At 41.1% G+C, this 12,297-nt stretch overlaps 1 protein-coding gene across 2 annotated transcripts in view; it reads right to left on the bottom strand.

Annotated features, from left to right (window-relative positions):
* LOC128688283 (uncharacterized bromodomain-containing protein 10) overlaps positions 1 to 12,297 on the bottom strand; it is a 311,849-nt gene that overhangs the window by 294,857 nt on the left and 4,695 nt on the right. The window lies entirely within an intron of this gene.

The raw sequence follows: 12,297 nt of genomic DNA, 5'->3' as shown, positions 1-12,297 counted from the left end.
TACAGAGACAGGGAAGGGAAAATGAGGAGGTGGAAGATGGGTAGGAGGTGTTAACGGACCTTTTTTTGACTTTTGAGAAGTAGAGGGACGATTGGGAGGAGGTGTCATACGAGATCTCGTCGCTACTGAGGCTTGTGAGAGAGAACACGAAGAAGCAAGATCAGACTGAGACGTTGAAGTAGGGACGTCTGAGCCGAGGACAGCAAAAGAATTAGCTACAGGAGTGACTATGGGAGAGGTAACCACAGAGGTGGGTGCAGAAGATGGGATACCAGAAGTGGGGGGACGTTTTGAAACACGGGAATAAGAAACACGAGGTAGTCTCCCTTGGAGGCGGAGATGAGAAACTGCCATGGCATAAGGGAGACCTTCCGCCTCTTTGAGGTAACGGATTTCCCGGTCGTTTAAGTAGACTTGACAACGGCGAGAGTACGAAGGGTGAGCCTCATGACAATTAAGGCAAGAGGGAGGTTGATTGCAAGACGTATTAGAATGGTCATCGGCACCACAGACTGGGCATTCGGCGATAGATCTGCAATATTTCGCTGGATGGCCAAATTGCCAGCAATTTCTACACTGTTGCGGTGTAGGGATCACTTTTCGAACTTATAACCGATGTCCTGCTACATAAACTGAGGATGGGAGTTCACGGCTGTCAAAAGTTAAACGAGCCACATTGCTAGGGTATCGTCTCCGCCAGCGGGCAGGAAGAACGTAAGTGTCTACCTTGAGGATTGGAAGATCTTGGAGTTCCAGCTGTTCAAGAATGTCAGTGCCACATGTCTGGAAATTTTGTTGAACTATGGTATGGGGCAGAATGACGGTACCACTACAAGAATTGAGGGAATGATGCTTTTCAATAGTTACAGGAACAGTATCGATATGGGAAAGACAAGAAAGCTCATGAGCCTGGGTAGCATTCTGTACGGTGACGATGCGCATACCGCTCTTAAGAGCATGAAAAGAAATATCTTTACCAACATGGCGTAGGAGTGCCTTGCCAATACTGTGGTCAGAAAGATAGGCAGTAGAGGAAGTCGGTCGCAAAGTGAAGAATTTAGTCCATTGTGCAGTCTGAAACTGAGCGTGGAAAGGTAGTGAAGGACGTGTCGATCTTTTCTGAGAAGAACGAGAAGGTGGAGAAGTATCATCAGCAGGTAATTGTCGTTGGCGTTTAGGTGTGGGACCAGAGTTGGTCCAACGTGGAACGGGCCGGCGATTCGAAAATTGCCGCACCGTATAGGGAGAGGCCGGAAGCATAGTCAGAGGAGAGCGAAGGTCAGATAAATCCAAGGAGTCAGTCGAGGCCTCAGTACCTGAAGCAGGTGAGGAAACAGCACCGGCAAGAGGTACAGAGGCATGAGGAGTGTCCGAAGAGAGGTCCAAAGACGAGGCGGAGTCAGAGCGGGGTGCGGTATCAAGAAGGGGCCCGGGGGTAGCAGGTTCATGGACTAGGGCTGCCATGGTTAGGTTATTTCTTTCTTTTTGTTTTTAAGAAAAAAAAAAGAAAAAGAAAATAAAAATAAAAAAAAGAATAAAAAAGGGGGGACCTGGGAGGGATAGTTCCTAGGAAGAATGAAAGGGCCAGAAATCTCCCTCCGCGCCCAAGAGAACTTCAGCACCGCAAGTAGCGCAGATGCAGCATGGAACCCATGCCATACCCTACCCATCATGCCAGTAAACCGGCAATCCGGGATAGCAACCTCACATCTGCCGAGCTACCTCGGTGGACAAAAGAGAGGGCGGCCGGAAATCCGCCACAAAGCATACCTCCTTCGGCCACCACCCCCGGAATCCGAAAGGTGGCTTCCAGAGATACACCCGTCGCCCAAGAGACACCCAAAGCCACCCTCCGGGATACCGGAGAGGGATCAGGACATCCCCAGGCAATCCAGATTCCACGGCAAATTACGCCACCGCCAAGAACCTCAACGGAATGGGATGGACCCCGGTACCCTTTCCCCTACCTAGGAACTAGTGTGCCTGTGGGGAAAGAAGAAAAAAAAACCCAGAGGCCAAAAAGGAAGGGCAAAAGGGAGGGGTGGGGAGGAGGAGGAGGAAAGGAAAAAGGGGAGGATGGGGAGGATGGGATAGGGAACGGGGGATATTGGAGGGTAATTAGGTTCGGTCTGAGGAAGTAGACCGACAGGTCTAATTCCTCAGACCAAGAGCCTCTTCACCACGCCAAGGAGCCCCCCTTGAAGAGGAATAATAATGTAATCATGTACAATATGCTCTTGTAGTCTGGAGTTAGGTTTATTATAATCAAGGGAAAGCGCTAAACCCGTAGGATTATACAGCACCTGTGTTGGGGATGTGGAAGGTATTCAGGCTTAATTCGGGTAACTGGAGCACAGATCCAATTCCCTAGATCAAGAGCCCCTCACCAGCATCAAGGAAGCTTCCTGGAGGGAAGTCAGGTTTAAACTTGTTCGAAATGCTCTGCATATCCATGGGCTTTCAACAGTGTCACCCATTTCTGTATCAACAATGTATCATGTCGAAAGAAACTTGTATTTGTAAATATGAAGGATCGTAAAAAACAATGACGGTCCAAAGAGAGAATTAACTCCATCATTTTATTTGGATTAAGTCGTGTAGTGTCAATAACCCAGGATAACCCGCGCGGATGCAATCCGGCTTGCTTCCAATGGTGGTCCTTTACCAAAATGTGACCTAATAATATATCTTTATTTATTACAAGTACATGTACATGATATTCAAGCCTAGCTGACATCAATAACATACTATTATAAATTATTATTATAATAAAAAAGAAGCGCTAAGCCACAAGGGCTATACAGCGCTGTCTATATACTACTATATAGAAAGCCGCTTGTTATACACAGCATTTCGGGCAAATTAGGTTAGTTTTGTCCCAGGATGCGACCCACACCAGTCGACTAACTGCCAGATATCCATTTTACTGATGGATGAACATAGACAACCAGTGTAAAGAAACGCCCCATGTTTCTACCTTCGATGGGAATCAAACCCAGACCCTCGCCGTGTGAAGCGAGAGCTGTAACACCAGACCACGGGGTATAAACTCTTACCTATTACACTGCTAGGCAGTAAATCGCTACCTAGCTTCCACCCCCACCTCTCTCATCCAAGTCCTCTGGCTTTATTGTTATATTTGACTGAAGAAGCCTAGTGAGCAGGCACAATGTTTTCGCAATAAAGACACCCATTACGCCTATAAGGTAGTGTTCCAGGTAGTGAGGGCCCGTAAAGCTCTCATTGCTATGAGATTATATTACTGCAATACTTTTTGTAAACAATCTGTTTAGTTCATGTTACTAATTTTATTTAAAGAAAAACATAACATAATATCATTTCCATCACATTTTCCATCATGAAAATTAAGTTAATGAGTTTCTAAACACTGCAGAGGGAGACCACCTGGAGCCCTAACAACCTCAAACAGTTTGTTCCACTTCTAATACGGACAACTACTCTTCCTGCAGTCTCCCTCGTGAGCCAGGAGGTAGGGGTCAATACGGCTCAAGCCGTGGTGACCCTTAAAACATTAACAACAACAACGTGTTGTTACACCATCACAAAATTCGAATAACTAAACAGATGCACAATGTATATACAGTAGGTGTTGTATACACTATTTCCATTTTTTCTCATTTCAACAAAGATTCTGCAAACGGAGTGAAACAGAGGATATATAAATCTTTGTAAATAATCCCTTAACCCCTTCACTGAACAGACCCCCGAGTCAGTGTCCACATTAAAAAAAAAAAATGATTATTATCTTCTGCAATGGTAGAATCTTTTTCTGAAGATAATGACATAAAACGAAACTTTATGGTAAACTTACGAAATTATGCATCTGCAATTCGCCGACTTTTAGTCTCATTGTAACTAAATTTCATTATAAGAATAATTAGTTTATTTTGACACGATACATGGTTGTACAGAGGAATATAACAGTTGGGTGTACATGCCAAAAGCCCCTTTGTATGCAGAGCATTTCAGGCAAACTTAAAAATTAACAAGATTAGGAAGGCAATAATAGTTCATATGGTCATAGGTAAGTTACAGTGAGTACAAGAGAAATAACAAAAAAGGCACAATACCGTGACTGGAACGATACACAAATAACCCGCACATAAAAGAGAGAAGCTTACGACGACGTTTCGGTCCGACTTGGACCATTGACAAAGTCACACTGGCAGTAAATCGCACACAGTGTCACACAGTAAAGTCACACAGTGTGATTTTGTCAATGGTCCAAGTCGGACCGAAACGTCGTCGTAAGCTTCTCTCTTTTATGTGCGAGTACAAGAGAATTGAATATTCTATTACATAATGCTACATGGCTTTGGTAAGTCTAGTAGATAATTATTACACTATTGAATTAGTTTATAAAGCTTACAGTATTACAATAGAACAATTTACAATATGATGTATTACAATTTAGTGCTATTTAAAACAATGAAATTTAGACATCCTAATTTTGAAATAGTAAGTGGTTGAGCAATCCTCAGCACAATATGAGTAGCTTTTGAGTATCTGGTAGGCATTAGGTATGGTTTGTTTGGTTAACTTTGGGTGACAAGGTGATTTCTTAGTAGGGCCTTACACTGATTTGCAGACAAAGGTCCTTTAGTGTGTTCTGGCAAAGAATTCCAGATCTTCGAGCCCTTTACATGCATAACATTTTTGCATAGGAAGAGATAGACACAAGGGATATCGAAGAGTGATTTGTGTCAAGTATTATGGTTGTGTTTTCTGTTATAGTTATCAAGGAGGGGTTTGAGAGGAGGGTTTATATTTGAGTACAGTGGTCTGTGTATGTAGTAGGCACAATAACAAGTGTGGATGTTTTGTATATTAAGCAAGTTAAGACTTGGAAAGAGGTGGTGTGTGTTGTCTAATGCAGGAGTTAGTAATCATTCGCAATGCAGCTTTTTGTTGGATTATTAAAGGCTGAAGGTGATTTGCTGTGGTTGAGCCCCATGCACAAATACCATAGGTGAGGTAATGGTACATGAGTGGTACAGAGCTACAAGAGCTGATTGGGGTACATAGTACTATATCTTTGAAAGGATGCTTACTGTTTTGGAGACTTTCATGGAAATTTGCTGTATGTGTGTATGAAATTTGAGACTGCACTCAAGGTGGAGACCTAGAAATTTGCCCTCTGTGTCTAGAAATGGGTGGACCATTTATCAATATGTTTAGCTGTACATTTGAAGCTCTGTTCCCAAATAGCATGATGTATGTCTTGTCTATATTGAGAGTAAGTTTGTTGGTAGTCATCCAAGTAGATATTTTTAGCAGTTCGGCATTTACAGTGTCTGTTAGTATGGGTGGGTTTGGGTGAGAGAAGACAATGCCATCTGCAAATAAAATGGGTTTAAGATTAGATGCATTTGGTAGGTCACTGATGCAAATGATAAAGAAGTGGGCCAAGGACACTCCCCTGTGGGACTCCAATAAAAATTTTTAGTTATTTCACTAGTATGCCTTATGTTCTGTCCATTGAGTACAAGAAACCGCCCACTCGACCATCAAAATTACCGTGTACAAAATTCGGTAATTAGGCTAATTTTGCACAAACTAAAAAAAATAGTGTAAAAAGTTCAAAATAAACACCGTAGACATTCCAGGCACTAAAACACTTTCCCTGTTCATTAATTACATCCTCAGGCCTCTCCTATATTACACTTGCCTTTATGTTTTATTCATTTACCTTATTTCTTGGATAACAAAATGTAACTAGGAATGATTGGTCATGGTTAACAGCATCCAAATTAGTAATTGAATCAGACATAGTAAAAACCCTTAAAAGAGACCAGGGGATGTAGGAGGAGCCTCTCTTCCTCAGGAGAGTTGCCAAAAAAAAAAAAAATAATATTTCCGCTACATTGAGGCCATTTTCAAGATACTTACGGTCCTAGTATAAACCATAAAATCTCCATTTCAGTAGCATTTTTGCCATTCTATCAAAGGGTACCAAGAAACAGCCAATAAAATGATAAAAACTACCCTAGAAAACACCTCAATCTCTCTTTTAAACCAGCATGAGACTTGCTTTTCCCTTCACGCACGACATGAGGCAGGATTTTTATATTGTGCACACTTGTTGTACAGACTTATTCTTTTGCATCAAAGCCAAAATTTACCCCACACAGCTGTGAGTTCTGCATGATGGACCCTGGCATCAATAATGTAGTTCTGTGTTACAATTAAAGGGTTAATTCAACTCATCTTCTTAACCAGATGTTTACCTGGAGTTTACCTGGAGAGAGTTCCGGGGGTCAACGCCCCCGCGGCCCTGTCTGTGACCAGGCCTCCTGGTGGATCAGAGCCTGATCAACCAGGCTGTTGCTGCTGGCTGCACGCAAACCAACGTACGAGCCACAGCCCGGCTGGTCAGGAACCGACTTTAGGTGCTTGTCCAGTGCCAGCTTGAAGACTGCCAGGGGTCTGTTGGTAATCTCCCTTATGTATGCTGGGAGGCAGTTGAACAGTCTCGGGCCCCTGACACTTATTGTATGGTCTCTTAACGTGCTAGTGACACCCCTGCTTTTCATTAGGGGGATGGTGCATCGTCTGCCAAGTCTTTTGCTTTCGTAGTGAGTGATGTCATGACAGTTGAAATATAACTACTTATATTACTCTTTTGCAGTGGGTGCCTCTTTTCTGTTCACAGAGTAGACTTGTCTCCTTTTATATTTTTTAGTTTTTCCATTGTGACCTAACTTCAGAATGTGCTGTAAACCCCATGCGAAAAAGTGACATAGGAAATTGGTTGCTTAATTTGTATATAAACTTCATCTCCAGTATCCTCCCATTTTGGCCCTGATGATGCACTGTATATGAAAATGCTGCAGGTACAGACTGCTAAATTTAGTTATACATTTTAATTAAACCCATGACTTCTAAGGTCATAAACACTTATAAACATCAGTTTCCTCATAGGATTTGAAAATGATATGCATGTTTATTGCTGCTGTAATTAAAACAGGGCTTTGCTGCACCTGTGGGGCCTGAAAATATACCCTGCCCATCTTATATTTGGGGTTTAAAAAAATCTGATTGAGAGTATACCCTTTCATCATAAGGTTCAGTTCATCTTTTGGCCAATAATACATAGTAGGTTAACTATTATTCATACAATACAAAATTACTCTAGGATAGCAAAATTTGAGATTTGCTGCTAAACATGTTTTCTGTAATTTGACAACTGACCTAGCAGTTCTGGCTGTTATATTAACTATCTATATAATATAGTATCAGGTGTTATCCTAGTTGTTAGTCATTACATTGTGTTTAATAACTTACCAAAGCTGCCAACCAGGTCTGCCCCAGCAGTAAAGTATAGGTTAGGTACTGTAATTGTTTTATATCAGAAGGATAATAGTTTGGCTTGTCTCACAGTATATGTAACAGTCATAAATTTTAAATCATTAAGTTATGCTTGGTGGTTGTGTAGCAGCCTCTATAGTGCACATTCTATCCATCCATCAGGACTAAGCATTCACTAAATCTATTTTCATTTCATCGTATTCACGGAGGAAGAACTAAACTTGTAGGAGTCATACATCAACTAACACATATTAAAACCAAAATATAACACTTACTAATATTTATAGAGTAGCTACCGTATATAAACGTGAAAAGCAACAAAATAGTATGCATCTTTTTCATATGTTGATTTTCAATTTTGTATCATAACCAACATAATAACCTAACATTAAAATTTACATTAAAAATTACTCTATTAGCAAAATTTACTTAAAATATTTGGTTGATAATTTTGTGGTTTTTAACCCAATTGCATGAAAGACGTTCGGTCTGAGACTGGACTGTGATATGGAATAAACCCTCAATTCACTAAAGGTATAATTCATAATACAGGTTGGCCATCACTAATCCAGTAATCCAGCACTAATTTCGGCTAGCATAATTTCAAATTTCCGGGGTCACAACACCAACCTGCCACTACTGTTTGCTGGCGTTACTTTTTGCATAAGTCATTCCAATTTCTCTTTCTTTATTTATTGTTATAACCTGCTCACTTTTAGCCTTAGCCATGGGTCCAGCGAATAAAAGAAATGCTTCTCGTTGTGTAAAGCACATACGCCATACATTGTCCATAATAGATAAGGTGACTTTGAAGCCACTGTCAGTCGCCATGAGCTTAGCTCACTCAGATAAACCTTGACCGGTAAATTTAGGCCTCATACAAGAGAATAGGTCTGTGTGGTAAGTGTGCACTATATAAAAAAAGGTCCAGCAGCACGCAGTGCACAATGAGAAAAATAAGCAGCTGCACTTTTGGCGTAACATAGCGACTGCAATGTATTTTCGTGTGGTGTCTATGGTTGTATTCTCGTTTTTATGGTCTCATTTGACAGAATGGAAGAAAATTACAGATATAGATATAATTTTGATTGGTTTCACACCAGAAAGTACTTTAAAATTGAGCTCAAAGTAGCGGAAATGTTCGATTTTTACTGATGTTCATTTGTAAACAAATGACGTCACTGTCCATGTCCAACTAGTCACTAATACACAGTCACAAATGTGTTGGCATTATTTATACAATTATTACAATAATGGAGTAGTCTGCATAACAGTAAATCATCTATTTTTTTTGTGCGAATAAAAATTCAAAATGGAATATCAAGAATATAAAAGGGGCCTGGGGAGACGATTAAATTTGGGCTTACAAATGAGAGAATAGGTCTGTCTGGTAAGTGTGCACTATATAAAAAATCCTGCAGCACGCAGTGCATAAGAAAAATAGGCGACTGTGCGTTTGGTATAAAACAGCGACTTTGCAGTGTATTTTTGTATGGTTTGTATGGTTATATTCTCATTTTTTTGATCTCATATGATAGAATGGAACATATATTACAGAAATATTTATAATTTTGATTGGTTTCATGCCAGAAAGTACCTTAAAATTAAGCTCAAAGTAGCAGAAATGTTCGATTTTTGCTGATGTCAAGGGTAAACAAATGACGTCACCATCCAATATGTGTCCAACTGGCCAGTCTATTACGCAGTCACAAATGGGTTGACATTATTTATACAATTACAATAATGCAGTAGTCTGCATAACAGTAAATCTATTTTTCTGTGAATAAAAATTCAAAATGCAAAGCAAGCGTAATAGAGTGGAACCCCGGTTATCGTCCAGTCCGGTTATCGTACAATTCAGTTTTTGACCACTTTTTGGCAAAAATTTTCCCATTTTCTTACATCCCCTCAGAAATCGTCCGTACTAGACTTGTCCGCCTGCCAGCGGGACGCAGCTGCTCATACGTTCATGACTCAGTCTGCCTTTGTTACTTGTTCAGTGAGCATTACTCGCACGTGTTCATCTGAAACAAGAGCTTTATCTGCAACAGCAACAGACCTTAGCTGAGGAAATTGCTTCAGAGGAGGAGGAGGAAGAGAGAGGGGAGAATGTGCCTTCTTCAGCAATTAAGGACATTTGTGCAAAGTGGAGTGAGGTGCAAAGTTTTGTGGAGAAATATCACCCTAACAAAGCTGCTGCAAGCCGTGTCAGCAACACATTCGATGACAACGCCATGTCTCATTTTAGGCAAATCTTAGATGCCAGAAACAGGCGGCCTCTGGACAGATTTTGTGTGTGACAGAGGTCCAGTGACTCAAGCTGGTCCTAGTGCCAGTAAAAGATAAAGAAGGGAAGTAACCCCAGATAGGGCTTTGATACCTGAAGTCCTTATGGAGGGGGATTCCCCTTCCAAACAATAAACTCTCCTCCCTCTCCTCTCCTCGCCGTCTTCCATACACCAATGCGAGTTTTCAATAAAGGTAAAAGTGATGTTAAATGTTCATTTATCCATTTCATTAGTCATTATATTTATTTCTCATTGTTTTCTGTTTGTAAATCTATAAAATCTATAATATGTATTTTTTATGGGGAAATATTACTTCAGTTTTTGTACAAATCTGTGTTTGGCTGACCTTCTGGAACGGATTAAAGATGAAAACCGGGGTTCCATTGTGTAAGAGGGGCCTGGAGACGTGACTAATGAACAGAGAAAATGTTATTTAAGTGCTAGGAAGGTCTGCATTGTTTATTCTGGACCCTATTTTGAAACTGGCATCTCTTGAAATTTGTGTGAAATTGGCCAAATTACCAATTTCTGACCACTTTATTGGGTAGTCGAAATAGGTAAATGGGCGTTTTCTTGTAATCAGTCGACAGATAGAAGGAATACTAGCGAAATAGTCGAGTTTGGTAGACTGGAACAATGGAATGGGCCAAAAATAGGGTGTTAAGTGGTGGAAATCCCTGATGTGTAAATATCGCCGTGGGGTTAAGTGTATTTTAACCTAACCATACTGTAATCAGGCAACCTACATGTCCCGATGATGCCAGATTAGCGATGGGCAATTTGTACTACTGCACTGTCCCTAATATTGAATCAAAGTAGCTTTATAATACATACTCTTAAGATATTTATAGTATCTTCCCAGTTATAAGCCACATATAACTAAAAATTAACTAAAAAAAAATATTCTTTATAAAAATATTCAATATTTATAAAAAAATATTTAATTTAAGTAAGGAATGACTGGATATCAGATTGGAGGGAGTATGGAGGAAGTGAATGTATTTAGATATTTGGGAGTGGACTTGTCAGCAGATGGGTCTATGAAAGACGAGGTGAACCAAGAATTGACGAGGGGGAAAAAGGCAAGTGGCGCACTGAGAAGTCTGTGGAGACAAAGAATGTTATTCATGGAAGCAGAGATGGGAATGTTTGAGAGTAGTATAGTGAAGCATTGGTGGTGAATGTTGCAACAAGGAAAAGGCTGGAGGCAGTGGAGACGTTATGTCTCAGGGCAGTGTGTGGTGTGATTATGCAAAGAATCTGTAGCTTGGAGATTAGGAGGTGTGGGGTTTCTAAAAGTATTATCCAGAGAGCTGAGGAGGGGTTGTTGAGGTGGTTTGGACATTTAGAGAGGATGGAACAAAATAGTGTGACTTGGAGGGCGTAAGAATCTGTAGTCGAAGGAAGGCAGGGTAGGGGGTCATCCTAGGAAAGGTTGGAGGGAGGGGATAAAGGAGTTTTTACATCCTTAGTACGTTAGATAGGAGCGAGTGGAGATGAATAGTTTTTATGACTATGTGCTGTTGGAGTGTGAGTGCCTCACCTCCAGACTCAAGTCCTGGAGGTGAGGCACAGTGCCTACGCTCAGAACGAGGGGTGGAGATATGATGCAGTTTTTGAACTGTAGTGTAGGCATGCCTCTGGCAATACAGTAATGGAGTGAGATGAAAGAGTTTCTTTTTCAGGTCACCGTGCCTCGGTGGGAAACAGCCGATGTGTTAATAAATAAAAAATAATATAGTACGTGTACAGTGGAACCTCAAAAATCGAACGTATCACACATCGAACGTTTCGAAAATAGGACCATTTTTTCGAACAAACTGTGTCCCTATTATCAAATGCGCCCCTATTTTTGGACCGCTAGGTACGGGACCTGTCTGCCGCCCGCTCTCTCCACGTCCCCGTGCAGGCGCCGTGAGCAGTCTAGCTTTGTTTATGCTTGAGTGAACACTAACCTGCACTCTCATTCACGCATTTTACGATTATTTCGTTGTGTTTAGTGCTTGTGGGACTGTGAAATAAGCTGCCATGAGCCCAAAGAAACTTGCTAGTGGTACCCCTGTGGTAAAGAAAGTGAGAAACACCATAGATGTGAAGAAGCAAATAATACAGAAGTATGAGAGTGGTGTGAGACTTGTTGAGCTTGCCAGGATGTATGGGAAAAACAAGTCGACCATCGGTTCTATCCTGTCAAAGAAAGAACAAATCAAGGAAGCTGATGTTGCGAAAGGTGTTAATATAGGGAGTGGATGAGGTGCCTTCTTCAAAGATTGAGGAGATTTGTGCCAAGTGGAATGATGTCCAAATGTTTGTGCAGAAGTACCACCCTGAGCAAGCTGAAACAAGCCATCTTTACAACAAGTTCAGTGACAGAACCATGTCCCATTTTAGGGAAATGTTAAAGAGGCATAACTGTGGACAGTTATTTTGTGAGACAGGGGTCCAGTGACTCTCAAGCTGGTCCTAGTGGCATTAAAAGACAGAAGGGAAGTAACCCCAGAGAGGGCTTTACCTGAAGTCCTCATGGAGGGGGATTCTCCTTCCAAACACTAACCCCAACTCCCTCTCTCCTCCTCCCTATCTTCCAGATGCCATCACCAATCTTCAATAAAGGTAAGTAAAAATGTTATTTTATATGTATTACTCTACATAATTAAAAACTATAGTATTTGTTGTATGT

Source organism: Cherax quadricarinatus, chromosome 19 (assembly GCF_038502225.1).
Source record: "Cherax quadricarinatus isolate ZL_2023a chromosome 19, ASM3850222v1, whole genome shotgun sequence".
In the NCBI taxonomy this organism is placed as follows: domain Eukaryota; kingdom Metazoa; phylum Arthropoda; class Malacostraca; order Decapoda; family Parastacidae; genus Cherax; species Cherax quadricarinatus.
This window is presented reverse-complemented; position numbering and strand designations above follow the sequence as displayed.